This window comes from Centruroides sculpturatus, unplaced genomic scaffold (genome assembly GCF_000671375.1).
Source record: "Centruroides sculpturatus isolate CEXI.00-Female unplaced genomic scaffold, Cexi_2.0 scaffold1575, whole genome shotgun sequence".
In the NCBI taxonomy this organism is placed as follows: Eukaryota; Metazoa; Arthropoda; class Arachnida; order Scorpiones; family Buthidae; genus Centruroides; species Centruroides sculpturatus.
The window spans coordinates 106,389-112,800 of NW_019385977.1; the positions used below are offsets into that span (position 1 = coordinate 106,389).

Here is a 6,412-nt window from a genome sequence, read left to right on the forward strand (position 1 = left end):
TACCAAGACAGTCTCTGATTCCATCCACGAGCCACTGGTAGGGAGCAATTTTAACTAGGTGGATTGTTTTAATATTTAAAAAGTAAAGACTATTTTATGTTATTTTTATGTACGTTTCTTCACAAAACTATATTTATAATTTTCTTTAAAAGTATATTCATACAATTGAATGTTTTGTACCAGATATGTATAATTGTATATCATCACACATTTTATTTTAACAAGTACGTTTTTATAATTTTATTTTTAATTTTAGCCCTTATATTTTAGCTAGAAATTTAGAATGTAATTGTGATATCGAAAATTTATTTCAAAAACTTTTGGCTCGAGACCATATAATGAAAAAGAAAAAATTTGTTCGACATTTTCATGATAAAATTTATGAAGATATAAAATGGATTTGTGGATGCATAAAAATGCAAAATTTGTTTTGTTGGCCTTGCCTACTATTTTCAAATAAAATTAGTGTTTGGAATGAGATTGGCTTTGACGATTTAAATAATTTGAGTAAAGCTGGCAAAAGACACGAAAATCCTAAAACTCGCATCGATTCTTTCGTAAAATTGAAGCAATTTGGAAATCAAAATAGAATAGAATTTAACATTAGTACACAATATAAAATATATATTGAAAATTATAACGAGATAGTTACGGCTAATAGATATATTTTAATTAGTAGATGTTATCGAAGCGAGAATTGGCATTTACAGGGCGTATAGAATCTATTAAATCTAATATAAGAGAGTTAATTATATTGAACTTGCTTATTTATTAAGTGCGTTAGATAATCTATTAATTAAAAGTACATTTAGAGAAGTCTACGGTTTTTACTGGCTTATCGAACAAACGAATACGAATGGACCCTAGAGCATTGCTGACTGATTGCCCCTGGAAATCGGCTTCTTATAGAAACACAGCTTCCCTATCATCAAATGTCACGGCACGCCACTGGAGCATAACGGTGTATGAAAATAGCTTGTTTCGATATTTCTTTAATTTTGGCTTGGATAGCATTATATTTTCCGGCCATTATGGCAACACGTCGTATGTTTGTGCCACTAATTTTTTAGTGCGTTGAAATTCGTCTAAGTAACTCTTAACGTGAGTAAATACTGTACAGTAACGAATTTGCGTCTCTATTCTCACTTACATCAGTAAAGCCAAGAACCAGGGGCGTGCCGTGACATTTGAAGATATGGAAGCTGTGTTTCTGTAAGAAGCTGACATCCAGGGGCAATCAGTCAATTGCGCGTCAATGATGGTCTAGGGTTCATTCGTATCATTTATTCGATAAGCCAGTAAAAACCATAGACTTCTCTAAATGCATTTTAAATATCACAATTACATTCCGAATTGCTAGCCACGATATAAGGAGTACAATTAAAAATAAAATAATAAAAACTTACTTGGTGAAATAAAATATGTGGTGGATGTACTGGTAAATACAAAATATTCATCAATTATATGAATATACTTTTAAAGAAAATTATAATTAAATATAGCTTTGCAAAGAAACATACAAAAAATATAAAATCTTTACTTTTTAAATCTTAAAACAATGCACTTAGTCAAAAAGCTCCCTACGAGTGGCTAATGGATGGAATCGAAGACGGTTGCAGAGCGTGCATACACGCGGACTGCCAAATCCCCAGGGTGCCNAAAACAATTGCAGTGCAAAACTCTAATAATCTTTGACTGATAAGCCCGCTTGTACGCTATACCATTTGTGCTTCAACACACTACAGATAACGGGACATTAATTATGACAAGTTGGACAAGGGGAAGGGAGGGATTGAGCTTCAGTGGACATTCGTATATTTCATTAAATTTTAGTTTTATTATATTTATTTCAAAATTTCTTGAATGTTTCGTTTCTACTTATGGTATTTATCATTCATAAAATGATAAAGGTTTTAATTAAGAGGGGTCGAGTTTTGTTGGACGTCCGAAGAGGGGAGGAGGTAGTGGAAACTTGGATAAACTAGCACAAGAGGGGGGAGAAGAAGTAAAACTTTCAAGAAAAATGCGGACGTAATTTATAGACAGCCCCTTAGCAGTGTCCTTAATTTTTCTTTTTTTCTAAACTTCAGAACATTTATTTTAAGTTATTTATACACTTTCTTATGAATTAATTCCCATTATAGTTTATAGAAAATTTCTTGAACGTGCATAAATTTCTTTCGAATGACCATAAAAGTTTATTTTAGCAAACGAGTCTATGACGTCATTGCCTACAAAGCAACCCTCCATCAAAACACAACACACTTCGGTTACTTTTATTATTAAAACACAACACGAAATAATGTGTGACTGTCTAAAATTCATTAAACGGTATTGTTACTATTTAACCAATTTCTTCTTCACTCGAATCTTTTACTTTATTACTTATCGCATTTGACGTAAAACCAAATGACACACGAATATTTTGCAAGTATTTAAAAGCTCTATTATTTCCGATCTACATTCGATGTTTCTTTGAAATATAAAGTGATAAGTTTAGAGAGAGAGAAAATAAATTATGTTGCAGATTGCACTACTAACTTGTAAGAATTTCTTCTTCGTCGTTTGAGAAATTTTTTTAACCTTCGCAAGTATTTCTGTAAAATACGTTACAAAAATTAGCAAATAAAAAAATGTACAACGAGTTGCGTAACTTTCCGGCTTTTATGAGATTTTATTTAAAAAACAATATTTGTATTATTAATCAATAGCAACAATTAAAATTGTTTGTCGCACTATCTGTTATGAGATTTTGTTATAAAAGCTTTATATATTTTTAATTATTATAAAATAGCAAAACTTAATTTTGAAGGTAGAGACGAGTTTTATAAAACACTAAATGCTAACAAGTAAAATCATTAAGCCTGAGACCTCGCGAGATATGACACGTCTCCATCCCGTTGACCTTTCACAATCAAACTTTAATAGCATCAATGCCTCTTATACCAAGCCAAATTTTGTTTCTTTATTTTTACCCCGTTCTGAAATATTACTTTCCCGGTTTAGATTCGTTGACATCACGGCAGAAGCAATTATTCAATGTATAGTCATCAATTAACAAAGGCATAAATATTTTTCGAGCCTGTTCGATGTTTACTTAAGATAAGCTGAACCTGACTGGATACATCAGCAAAGTTAGAAATAAATAAAAGTAAAACACTATTATACAGGGTGTCCACCATGAACCTGACACATTTGAAACTGTTGTAAAAAATCTACCGCTCAGGAAGGATCTAAAGTAATGCACATTTTATGATGAAAAACTCAAAAAGTTTTATTTAAAAAGTCAGTGAAACTCTACATGAGCTCCTTTTGTTGCACGTGGAACATCGAGTCTATACTCCATTTCCTGCCAGATTCTTTCAAGCATCTCGGGCGTGACGGCAGCAACAGCATCGTGAATGCGCACACGAAGATGTTGAAGGTCACGAATTTTGACACCTGTGTAAACCTTGTCCTTGGCAAATCCCCAAAAGAAAACGGTATCGGTCCTCCGCGCCCAATCCAACAATCGGGAAACTGTGTCGAGGAAACGTCGAACATGCAGGCTCCAATGTGGAGGGGCGCAGTCCTGCTGGAAAATTAAATCTGGCTGCAAATGCGTGATCTGCGGTACAACAAATTGTTCCAGCATATCTAGATACGTAATGCCAGTCACTGTTTTTCAACGAAGAAAAAGGGACCGATGATCGAATTCCGCATCAGTCCACACCACATTTAATTTCGGGCTATCACGGATGCGCTCTATGATGTAGTGAGGGTTTTGTGATCCCCAAATTTGAGCATTGTGTATATTCACTTTCCCAGATAAGTGAAATGTGGCTTCGTCGGAGAAAACAATGCGTGATAAGAAGGTCGCGTCTTGATCAATGCGCCTTACCATGTCAATAGCAAACGACTGCCTCTTTATGCCATCGTCAGGTTCAATTTCGTGCAGTAACTGCAATTTGTACCCATGCAAACGAAGTCTGTGGTGCACTACCTTATGAATAGTCGACCGTAGCATCTGCAGTTCTCGCGCCGCTTGTCGTACGGACTTCTTTGAAACGTTTCTGTTTCCACGCTTTCATCGGGCACCCCCAGATTGCCACCGCCATGTGATTTTAACACGGTTCCCTTCGTCAAGAAGTGTTGTTTCCATAACTTGAGTGTGTTCCTCGAGGGTGGCACCTTGCCAAACACGCGTCGAAAGTTCCGTTGCACTTGAATCACGGAATTTGTTTCAGCGTACCACCACACAGCTTGCGCCTACTCGTGGAGAAGCCATTTTGCGTTTGACTACTGCCACACCACCTACAGTCACTTTGGCGGGTTTTCAAAATTACCTATGTAACTTCCAGTTTCTCCGTCTAATGGAATGCACGACATCTGATACTACCTTACACTTCGATATGGCAGTCGAAACAAATATGTCAGGTTCATGGTGGACATCCTGTATATAAACGAGCCCCACTAAAAATTATTTCAGGTCACATTAATTAATGTATCTTAATAAGTTCGTATCGTCGGGATTTGCTTCTAGATCTGAGGGGTCCTGAAGTTTTGTTAGGATCTGGTTTCTATTGGTAGAAATAAACGGCGACCGATTCGTTAAGATCGATAGTAAAGCCGCATGTTATTGAGTCACCTTACCAGAATGTTTCATGATTTTACCGTCCAATAGAAGGACGGTAAAATGGAATTCTATTGGCTGGAATTTTTGCGGATCCAATAGATTTCAAGTACGGCTTGAAGTAGAAAAATCGCCGGCAAATCTATCGCGGAAACTAAGCCACGCGATTTTTACGACTGTGAAACGATTGTCAAAGCCTAAACTTGCGACTGCGATGAGAAACAGCACCCGCATCGCAAAGGATTCTTGCGAAACAAGCCGAAGGTGAAGAAAACCCGTAAACACCATGTAGCCAGTCCGTTGGTTAGCCCAGTGAACCCACAACAAACAAATAATATTCGGTGTTATCTAGTCGGCCAGTGGGAGAATCCATAGTAGTAGGCTGATGCCTTAATCTGAATTTCGCTGTTGTTACACACAGTCAAATCTTAGAATTTTTAGTCGTGTTTACGAGTTATTTGAACGTGTGTATAGATTGACAATAGAATGTACTCATTCCGCGATTGAAGCAGTCAGAAAAAATTTAATTCAAAGTTTTGTTTGCAAGATTCCGTTTCTTCCGATTTTCAATAATAGAATATTATTTGTATGCCATTTGATGTTAAAAAATGCTAGAAGTACAATACTTTGGTGTTTAATTAAAAAAGTCGAAAATAAAATTTGAGAGAATTTATTAAATTTTATCGCTAATTAGGTTACAATTGTTCCTTAACCAAAATTTGAATATTTTGTTTAATTTAAACAGATCTTATATTAATTGGTTTATTGTATTATTTTTACCGATTTTAAAGGTCTGGAACAAATCTTCCATTTTCTCTCGTAAGGTTTTATTTTTTTACACGGATTTTTCGAGTTTACCTATTTACCGTTTAAAAACAAATTTGGTATATCAGTAATAAAGTGATTTATGTGATATCTTCTAAGTCTTTTTGTGAAATCATCAGTGGCGTGCCGTCATTGGAAGCGGTGGATGCGCTGCTTCCCTTGTATTTTCTAAAAATAAATACATATTAATTTTAATTGTATGAAAATAATCGCACAATATTTTATTATAACCGCATTATGTATCTTATTACAAATTTCTGTACTACACGTGACAAAAAAGATCGCTATAGTATATTCAAATATTAGTGGCGGAATGGAAGCGCTATATTGCCAGCATCCAAAAATCCAGATTCGCGCATGCGCTTTACACCCGGTTTAGCTGGTGGAAGTCTAGGACCTTGGGTGGATGCTATACGTATACCACATCCAATTCTATCCAGGACCGGTTCTGGGCTATTAGCCGCCTGCCCGCTAGGTATTTGGCCGCCCTTGCCCGATTACGTAAATCCCGAGTAGATTTATAACTCAACCCAGGGCCTCTTAAACTTTTTTTATTCACAACTCCATTTATGATTGTGATTTTTTCGCGACCCCCAAATATAAAGATACAGTAGACCCCCCTATAACGCTTAGATACGTTCCACGCTAACCGAAAATTACGTTAGGTGGGAACTTTACGGACTAAGGCTGTTCGAAAGGTTTTCTTCTATAAAATTAACCGATTCTAGACTAATTCGACTCAACATTTCCAAAACACGTATAATTTTTTGGGAGTAATCCGTATAAACTATGCTATAAACAAAAAATTATAGGATTACTTACCGAGTGTGTACCGTTCGACTACGCCCGTTGTTCAAAGCTTGTCTTCGTCGCGGAACAGCACACGAAACGGCGGCCGCGATATCTGATAAATAATTTATCGCAGAAAGATAACTTGACCTTTGGAGACATCATTAATATAAATAATTTTTATGG

At 35.8% G+C, this 6,412-nt stretch overlaps 1 pseudogene; it reads right to left on the minus strand.

The window, feature by feature from the left end:
* Nucleotides 1-2,870: 2,870 nt before the first annotated feature.
* Nucleotides 2,871-4,323, minus strand: LOC111612907 (annotated as a pseudogene).
* Nucleotides 4,324-6,412: the final 2,089 nt, after the last annotated feature.